The sequence below is a fragment of the Aotus nancymaae genome, unplaced genomic scaffold (assembly GCF_030222135.1).
Source record: "Aotus nancymaae isolate 86718 unplaced genomic scaffold, 86718_ANA_hifiasm-v0.15.2.pri h1tg000010l, whole genome shotgun sequence".
In the NCBI taxonomy this organism is placed as follows: domain Eukaryota; kingdom Metazoa; phylum Chordata; class Mammalia; order Primates; family Aotidae; genus Aotus; species Aotus nancymaae.
The window spans coordinates 40,177,364-40,187,751 of NW_026988421.1; the positions used below are offsets into that span (position 1 = coordinate 40,177,364).

The 10,388-nt window shown below is 38.0% G+C and overlaps 1 long non-coding RNA gene across 1 annotated transcript in view; it reads right to left on the reverse strand.

Moving 5' to 3' along the window:
* Nucleotides 1-7,466, reverse strand: part of LOC105718922 (uncharacterized) — a 112,941-nt gene extending 105,475 nt beyond the window's left edge. Inside the window, exon 1 of the long non-coding RNA XR_001107863.2 lies at nt 7,407-7,466. This is a non-coding gene — a long non-coding RNA (uncharacterized LOC105718922). The remainder of the gene's footprint in view (nt 1-7,406) is intronic.
* Between the last annotated feature and the right edge of the window lie 2,922 nt (nt 7,467-10,388).

Genomic DNA, 10,388 nt, shown 5'->3' on the forward strand with positions numbered 1-10,388 from the left:
GACCTACAAAGAGACTTAAACTCCCGCACAATAATCATGGGAGACTCTAACACTCTACTGACAATATTGGACAGATCAACGAGACAGAAAGTCAACAAGGATATCCAGGACTTGAATGCACAGTTGGACCAAGCAGACCTAATAGACATTTACAGGACACTCCACCCCAAATCCACAGAATACACATTCTTCTCAGCATCACATTGCACTTTCTCCAAAATTGACCACATAATTGGAAGTAAATGACTCCTCAGCAAATGTAAAAGAACAGAAATCATAACAAACAGTCTCTCAGACCACAGCACAATCAAATTAGAACTCAGGATTAAGAAAAGCACTCAAAACCGCACAATCACATGGAAACTGAACAACTTGCTCCTGAATGACAAATGGATAAACAATGAAATGAAGGCAGAAATGAAAATGTTCTTTGAAACCAACAAGAATGAAGACACAATGTACCAGATCCTATGGGACATATTTAAAGCAGTGTCTAGAGGGAAATTTATAGCAATAAATGCCCACATGAGAAGCAAGGAAAGATCTAAAATCAACACACTATTGTCAAAGTTGAAAGAGCTGGAGGAGCAAGATCAAAACAACTCAAGAGCAAGCAGAAGACAAGAAATACCTAAGATCAGAGCAGAACTGAAGGAGATAGAGAGACAAAAAACCCTTCAAAAAATTAATAAATCTAGAAGCTGGTTGTTTGAAAAGATCAACAAAATAAACAGCCTGCTAGCTAGACTAATAAAAAAGAAAAGAGAGAAGAATTGAATAGATGCAATAAAAAATGATAAAGGGGAGGCCACCACCGATTTCTTGGAAATACAAACTACCATCAGAGATTACTACAAACAACTCTATACACATAAACCAGTAAATCTTGAAGAAATGGATAAATTCCTGGACACTTTCACACTCCCAAGACTAAGCTAAGAAGAAGTTGAAATCCTGAATAGATCAATAACCAGGTCTGAAGTCAACGCAGCAATTAATAGCCTACCAACAAAAAAAAAGTCCAGGTCCAGACTCGTTAACAGCTGAATTCTACCAAACATACAAAGAGGAGCTGGTACCATTCCTGTTGAAACTATTCCAAACAATACAAAAAGAGGGAATCCTCCCTAACTCTTTCTATGAGACCAACATCATCCTGATGCCAAAATCTGGCAGAGACACTACTAAAAAAGAAAACTACAGGCCAGTATCCATGACGAACATTGATGCAAAAATCTTCAATAAAATACTAGCAAATTGAATCCAACAGCACATCAAAAAACTTATCTACCACGATCAAGTAGGCTTCATACTGGGGATGCAAGGCTGGTTCAACATACGCAAATCTATAAACGTAATTCACCACATAAACAGAACCAGACAAAAACCACATGATTATCTCAATAGATGCAGAGACCTTCGACAAAACTCAACAGCCCTTTATGCTAAAAACTCTCAATAAACTAGGTATCAGTGGAATGTATCTCAAAAATTAAAATCTATTTATGACAAACCCACAGCCAATATCATACTGAATGGGCAAAAATTAGAAGCATTCCCTTTAAAAACTGTCACTAGACAAGGATGCCCTCTCTCACCACTCCTGTTCAATATAGTTTTGGAAGTTCTAGCCAGAGCAATTAGGCAAGAAAAAGAAATAAAGGCATTCAATTATGAAAAGAAGAAGTCAGATTGTCCCTATTTGCAGACGACATGATCGTATATTTAGAAGACCCCATTGTATCAGCCAAAACCTCCTTAAGCTGATAAGCAACTCTGGCAAAGTCTCAGGATACAAAATCAATGTGAAGAAATCACAAGCATTCCTATATACCAATAACACACAAACAGAGAGACAAATCATGAGCAAACTCCCATTTACAATTGCTACAAAGAGGATGAAATATCTAGGAATGCAACTAACAAAGGAGGTAAAAGATCTCTTCAAGAAGAACTACAAACCACTGATCAAGGAAATAAGAGAGGGCACAAACAGATGGAAAAACATTCTATGCTCATGGTTAGGAAGAATCAATATTGTGAAAATGGCCATACTGCCCAAAGTAATTTATAGATTCAAAACTATCCCCATCAAGCTACCATTGACCTTCTTCACAGAACTGGAAAAAAACACTTTAAACTTCATATGGAACCAAAAGAGAGCCCGCATAGCCAAGACAATCCTAAGCAAAAGGAACAAAGCTGGAGGCATCACACTAACAGACTTCAAACTATACTACAAGGCTACAGTAATCAAAACAGCATGGTACTGGTACCAAAACAGAGATGTAGACCAATGGAACAGAACAGAGGCCACGGATGCAATGCCGCACATCTACAACCATCTGATCTTTGACAAACCAGACAAAAACAAACAATGGGAAAAGGATTCCCTGTTTAATAAATGGTGTTGGGAAACTGGCTAGCCCTATGCAGGAAGTTGAAACTGGACCCCTTCCTTACCCCTTATACAGAAATTATCTCCAGATGGTTTAAAGATTAACCTAAGAACTAACATCATAAAAGCCCTAGAAGAAAACCTAGGCAACACCATTCAGGACATAGGCACTGGTAAGGACTTCATAACTAAAACACCAAAAGCAATGACAACAAAAGCCAAAATAGATAAATGGGATATAATTAAACTTAAGAGTTTCTTCACAGCAAAAGAAACAATCATTAGAGTAAACCAGCAACCAACAGAATGGGAAAAAATTTTTGCAATCTATCCTCAGACAAAGGGCTAATATCCAGAATCTACAAAGAACTAAAGCAGATTTACAGGAAAAAAACAAGCCCATTCAAAAGTGGGTTAAGGATATGAACAGACACTTTTCAAAAGAAGACAAATATGCGGCCAATAAACATATGAAAAAATGCTTATCATCATTGGTCATTAGAGAAATGTAAATCAAAACCAGCTTGAGATACCATCTCATGCCAGTTAGAATGGCAATCATTAAAAAAATCTGGAGACAACAGGTGCTGGAGAGGATGTGGAGAAATAGGAACACTTTTACACTGTTGGTGGGAGTGTAAGTTAGCTCAACCATTGAGGATGGCAGTGTGTGTCCTCAAGGACCTAGAAATAAAAATTCCATTTGACCCAGCAATGCCATTACTGGGTATATACCTAAAGGATTACAAATCATTCTCTTATAAAGACACATACACACATATGTTCATTGCAGCATTGTTTAGGATAGCAAAGACCTGGAACCAACCCAAATGCCCATTGATGATAGACTGGACAAAAAAAAAAAAAAAAAAAAAATAGTGGCACATATACACCATGGAATACTATGCAGCCATAAAAAACGATGAGTTTGTGTCCTTTGTGTAGACATGGATGAACCTTGAAACCATCATTCTCAGCAAACTGACACAAGAACAGAAAACCAAACACCACATGTTTTCACTCACAGGCGGGTGGTGAACAATTAGAACACTTGGGCACAGGGAAGGGAACAACACTCACAGGGCTATTTGCAGGGGGAGGAAAGGGGAAGGGGGGAACAACTGAAGTGGGGATGAGGAGAATGGGGAGGGATAACACCGGGAGAAATGCCTGATGTAGGCAACAGGAGGTGGGGGGGATGGAGACAGCAAACCACCTTGGCAGGTATGTACCTATACAACAATCCTGCAGGATGCAGGACATGCATATGTACCCCAGAGCCCAAATACAATTAAATAATAATAAATATTTTCTGAATTAAAAAAAAAGTGAGTGAGTCTATTTCATGCTTTTTTATGCACAGAGATTCTGTGAACTGACCCACAAATGTGATTAAAATTCCCAGCCTACATTTCTATGTAAAGCAATAATGCAGGTGGATGTGCACAGTCATACTCTTAACCTGGGCCCTCCCTATGTCCAGAGCACCTCTGTGAAACCCATATTGAGTGTCAATAAAAGCATTTGCAAGGAGTTCAGGTGCTACTAACCCTAGAATTGTGTTCTATCCCTTACCAAAATGCAGGAACTCTAGACCCCCAGTACACATATACCACCCATTGATAATATCACTCAGAGAGCAGAAGTCAGAGAATGTGCAGAGCAGAAGAGGGAGGCTATTACTGTTGAAACTGTGGTTATGTCTTGATTACTATAGAGCATGTGTTGAAAGAGGAACAGTATTCCTCATGTTGTTATACTAAAGAATGCTATAAAAGTTGAATTTAGGAAAGCCTGTTAAGCCCTCTACTGAAAACATGTACTTTGAACAACCATAAGTTAGAATTCTCTGTAGAATAAACCTAATCAAAATGAAATATTCCTTTTGATACAAAGAAGTGTGAGAAATAGAATGATTTGGGACAGGGACCAATGAAAAATGAAGTCCATAAATGACATGGGAAGAAGAGGACACATTAGAGAAAGTCAGAGGCATTTCTGCCAATCCTTGAGGAAGAGGGATGGAAAGTTAACATTAGAACCACATTATACATTGCATGTAATTTGCTAGATTAAGTATATTAAATACTGCATATAGCTCATACCATCAGAGGCATGAACTCTGTGAACCTTATTATTCTGGTTTTCAGTGGAAGATCCACAAGCGACTGCAGTCAAGGTTATAGTTCCCAATGCAAAGAGGAGATTTGGAGTATGTATGCTCCTGTGAGTAATTGATAAAGTGATGGTCAACACAGAAGAATATTGGCACAGCTCATTCAAATTAACATTATTATTTTGACTAATTATTTGACCATGCCCAGTGGAAATAAAGATATGAAGAGAAGTTGATGTGATTTGGCCCTGTGTCCCCACCCAAATCTCATCTGGAATTGTAATTCCACCTATCGACAGGCACCTGGTGGGAGGTGATTGGATCACGGTGGGGTGGTTTCCCCATGCTGTTCTCATGATAGTGAGGGAGTTTTCAGGAGAGCTGATGGTTTTAAGTGTGGCACTTCCTCACTCTTTTGCTCACTCTCTCCTGCTGCCCCACAAGACATACCTTGCTTCCCCTTCACTTTCTGCCATAATTGTAAGTTTCCTGAGGCCTCTTAAGGTATGTGGAACTGTGCGTCAATTAAACTTTTTTTTTTAATAAATTACCCAATCTCAGGTAGTATCTTTATAGCAGTGTGAGAAAACAAAGATAGGAGGAACATTTTTAAAAATTTAGCAGGATGTGAATACTAGTAATTAATTTTTATTAAGAAATGGTGAATTTATCTGGCTTGACTTATTACATCAACAACCTGTTCTTGGTGCATCTGAGTACAGGCTTTCACAAAAACGTGAAATTAGGAGAGGGAAACAAAGCAAACAAAACAAACAAGAATGTTCTCCTTTTCCCTTTAATCCTGGGAAAACTCAAGGGAAACCTTTTCATGTCACACAAATCCTATGAAGTTAGAGATCTTATACAGAAGGTTCTTTCTGTTGAAACTAAATAAATTGCCTGCCATCTTCAAAGATGCCCCCTGAAATACCTGTCTTTTTCTTGTATTTGTCTTGCATTGGGTACCTTTTTTATGTTGCAATTTTGTTTCATCATTTGGGGAACTTTTTCATTCTAAAGTTATACCAAAAAGGCCCACAAGGTGTAGTAGCAAGGGAGAGTCTTAGAGTTAATCTTTAGTGGATGGACACTGATGATGCTCTTTAACCTGCTCTGTGCATCCGTCTTCTTCTTGCTTTGCTGCTAAATGCTCCTACCTCAGAGGATTACTCTGGAGAGAGGAAAGTGCCTGGGCCAGTCACAGACTGACTTAAGAGAGAGCAAAAAATATTAGTTTCTTTGTTCCAAAGCAAAAGCGAAATCTGAGGGTTCATTGCGAAATGTGCCCTTGCCTCATTTCCTTTCCATCCCTAGCTTGCTTCCCTACTCCTTTACTGGTTCCACCTGAAAACATTTCCATCTTAATCACTTACACTCATGTCCAGTATCTGCTTCTGGGCAGAGTTAGAAAACTTCAATTTTGAAACCCAGTTAGACTTGCCAGCTGTGAAGCCTTGAAGTCTTTCATTTAACTTCTAGACATATCAGGTTTTTTTTCTATAAAAACTTCATCTGTTTTCTTTGTTTGCATGACCATTGTGAAGAATAAAGGAGCTGATGTATGTGAAATATTTAGCATGGGCCCTGTTGTGCAGCAGGAACTCAATAAATGTTAATTGAATGTGAGTATTCACTGGCATGTCTTGGCTTCTACTATTTAAAATCGACAGTATTATTTTTAAGTTTTTTTTTTTTTCACTTCTCACCAGCTGGTGTGCTAGATTCATATTTATTACACAGAATTTGTATGTCTTTTTCTTGAGTTACTCAGCTCTTGTTCCCTTGTTTTCTCATTGTGTTTAGCAGATTTGAATAGAAGACAAGATTCTACAGTCACAGTCCAGCAGCTTTGACCTCCACCTGGGGCTGGATTATATAAATGGTTCTTATGACTCAACTCATGTAGAACTATAATTTAAGTTAAGAAATAAACTAAAGAAATCCAAAAGTTTATTTTGTCCCAACAAAGTGAACACAATCTACTGATGCAAAGTATAAGGAAAATTTGAACTATTATCTCAGAACGTCAGGATTCAGAAAAATGAAAGGGCTGAATTTCTCATTAATTTTCTCTAATTCATTACCTTTATAGACCTGGTTTTTAAAAATTATTTGTACAATGCAGTTATTGATACCCTAAAGCTATCTTTCGCCTTTCTTCTGGGAAATGGCAAAAAAACCAAAACAAAAAAAACACTCTCCCCTAATTCTGGGCTTACCTTGTGTTATAAATTTGGAACTCAGAGCTAAAATATACTCTAACTTTTCTTTGGGGAAAATTAAAGATCCATTTTCCACTTTTTAAGAAGATGCATTTTATATAAAACATGGGTATTTGGACAACCTTCGGTGATTTATGATCCTTCAGCAAGTTGCCCAGGCTCATTTGCATAATTATCATTCCCATTTTTCCTGGAATAGCTGGAGTGAAAAATCAAAATAAATAATTATTTAATATTCTAAAGTCATATAATTTGGAAGAGCTTAAGACATCCTAACAGCTTTTAAATGTCACAGTCCTTGAAATAATAATGTATTATGAGTATGGGTTTTTAGAAAATGTAGTTTCATGGCATTGATTTTTCAATTCTATTATAAACACTCCTCTCTTTATGAATGTTATTAGCATGTATTACTTAAATGTTATTTTATTTACCTTCAGTTGTTGACAACATAAAAAGCAAAGGTTTGTGAGCATAAAATTCCATTTAAATTGTTATACAAGCAGTAAGAAATAATGTTATCTGTTGAAAAGCTAAAAATCATACATCCCCAAAAAATTATCATAATGCCAACTTACAATTGCCAAGTGGTCTTGCCTTCAGTGATGAGACACAGAATAAATGATATAAAACATGCATTGGCAAATTGGCCATTATTTTCCTGACTTACCTCAATCTTGCACACAGCATACAATTGATGGAGAGTCTGATTTGATCATTTTTCTCTACTGTTCAGGCAAATTTCCAAATCTCTTTATAGGCAAAAGGTAGTCTGGTGTGACTAAGATCTTCCCATCCAGTCCTGATCACCTTGGCCTTTAGCCATCTTAATCTTTTCCAAATCTCTTAAAGAGGCAGGAGAGCTGAGCAATGATGTAAGGGGCTTGTGACATCGTCCAGAGTCAGGATGGACGGCGTAAAGGTAGAATGGCCTGATTTGGAGAAAACTACAGTTTCAAATCTTCAGGAAGCACTACAGAAATCTGTGGCTTCTTAGAAGAGCTATTGCAATTGCCATTTTGATGGGAATTGAGGTGAAATGACCAATATGTCATTGGTGAGTGAAATCTGGTGACTGTCTGTCCTTCCACATGACTTTGTTTGTTGTAGTGAGGATGGCATTGTTTGGAGAAGGGGCATAGTCTTCAGAATTCAAACAGACCAGAGCATTTCTTTAAAGATTAAATGAGAAAAAACATGTGAAGCTTCAGCGGAGTAATAAGTACTTTGAACTCAGCAATTATACACATTGATGTAGCTGATTTTCCTTGCTTAGCCAGCTTTATTGAATGGACTTTGCGATATTGGTATGGAATATGAAGTGGTCATCCAGAATCAAGTCTTGAATATATGTCATTTTAACTTTTTTAAATAAGTAATGAACAGCTAGCTAAATTAGGTGCTTTCACATATGTGACCTTACATGACCTTCTCAAATTTGTGGGGAGAAAATGAAAAGGATAATGTCACTGTTTACTACAGCAATTAGTAACTACTAATAATTTTTGAGCACAGACTCTGCCATACACTAATCGCATATTCCACCATATTTTCTTGGTGTTCCTTACACACACACACACACACACACACACACACACACGCAAGCACCCATCCTACTAAGTACTACTATTATCTCTAATTTAAAAACAAGAAAACTGAAGATCATGTACGTCTTGCAACTTTCCTAGGTTAACACAGCTAGTAAGTCCTGAAACAGGTATTCAAAAAGAATCTAGAGACTAATGTCTGTGCAAAGTCTATGCTACCTGCCCACTTAAATGTAGGAGGACCATCAGCCTAATCTGAAGGTGTGATTATGTTTTAGAGCTAGTAAGAGCATCTATATCAAATTTGCTTCACTATCAGGATCTCCTACCAGTAGAATATGAACTAAGCTAAAATGCATGCATGCTATACAGATGACTGGAGTGTAAGCACAGACCAGATCACATTTCACAGCACAGTCTTCAAACATTAGGAAGCTACAAACTCAGATAAAAAAAACTTGGATAGATTTCTAGAGGTTTGATGTAAAATTGTCTGATATCATAGAAGACTCCAGCTATGGAAAGAAGGTAGTAGCAAACTGGTGAAGAAAAAATCAGTTTCCCTATGAAAGTGAAGTGTGGACCAAGGATAGTCTAATTAGTGAAGTAAAATAGTGCTCAAAATCTCTTGTCCACTCATTATCAAAGAGCTTAGTTTCTCCTTGAAAGAAACATAAACACTTTTGTCTGAAGAAGATACTCAAATGCTTATAGGATCCTCTTTCATATGCTGTTCTTTGTAGATTTCTTTTTAATCTCAGAGATCTTGTCAGGAATGTAGTTGATGTAATTTCTATTATGAAGGTCCTGTGTTCTACCACAAATATTTCCACATTCATCTAGTGGTACATGGTCAATCAAATGAGAATCACTGGGTTAAAGAAAGCACTCAGGATCAGGAAATCTGGGCCTCATTCTAGCTCTTCTACAAACCAGCTTCCTGACCTTGAAGAAACCTCTTTCCTCTCTGCTTATTAATTTTGTCATTTTTCAAGGAAATACTTGGGTAAATTATATGACTTCCAATCTCCTTTCCAACTTTAAATACTCTTGTGGGTCTTTGGGATATCTTTACTAGAAAGGGCTCATCAAAGTAAAAGCTCTTTGAAAGGTCCAAACTGGTATTTCATAGGTGTTAAAACTTTCAACTATGGCCAGTGGAGACATAACTGGTCTGTAATGGACTGAATGTTTACGTCCCCTCCAAATTCAGATATTGGAATCTTAACTCCGAATTGATAGAATTAGAAGGCAGACACTTGAAGAGGTGATTAGGTAATGGAGGTGGAGCCATCATGATTGAGACTAGTGCTCTTGGAAAAGTAATCCCAGAGAGGTCTCTCTCCTCTTTCAACCATGTGAGAATACATTAGATGTCCGTCTGTCATGTGGAAGACAGCCCTCACCAGTACCCAATCATGCTGGCATCCTATTCTCAGACTTCCAGCCTACAGAACTGTAAAGAACAAACTTTTGTTCTTTATAAGCCAACCAGTCTATGGTACTTGTTAAAGAAACCTGAACTAGGCTTCCTTCTATAGAGGAAACTGCAGTAGAGCTTTGTTGTAGAACTGGCATATTCCAACAACAGAAACCACAAGCAAGGTAAAAGAGCATGCTGTGGTCCATCTTTTGTTATTATAACAGAATGACACAGACTGGGTAATTTTTAAACAACAGAAGTGAGACAGGCAGGTGGGAAGGGCTCCCTGACAGAGTCTCTTACCAAGCTGAGGACTGGGAAGAATGCACATTGGAGTGGAACCATAGAAGTTCACTTCCTTTGCAGTGGGGAGGAGCCTGGTCCCGCCTCTTCTTGGGTGGAACCTGGGATTCAAACTTCGAAGCAGGAGGCACACCAGCAGGGACTCTGGCTTTGCAGAGGGTCCCTGTTTCCCTTTTTTACCCTTTTCACCCAATAAAACCCTGCCTTACTCACCCTTCAAATTGTCTGTGAGCCTAAATTTTCATAGCCTTGTGACAAGGACCCCATCTTCAGCTGAACTAAGGAAAAGTCCTGGAACAGAAGTTTATTTGGCTTACTATTCTAGAGGCTAGGTAGTCCAAGAGTTAGGGCCACATCTGGTGAGGGCCTTCTGATTGTG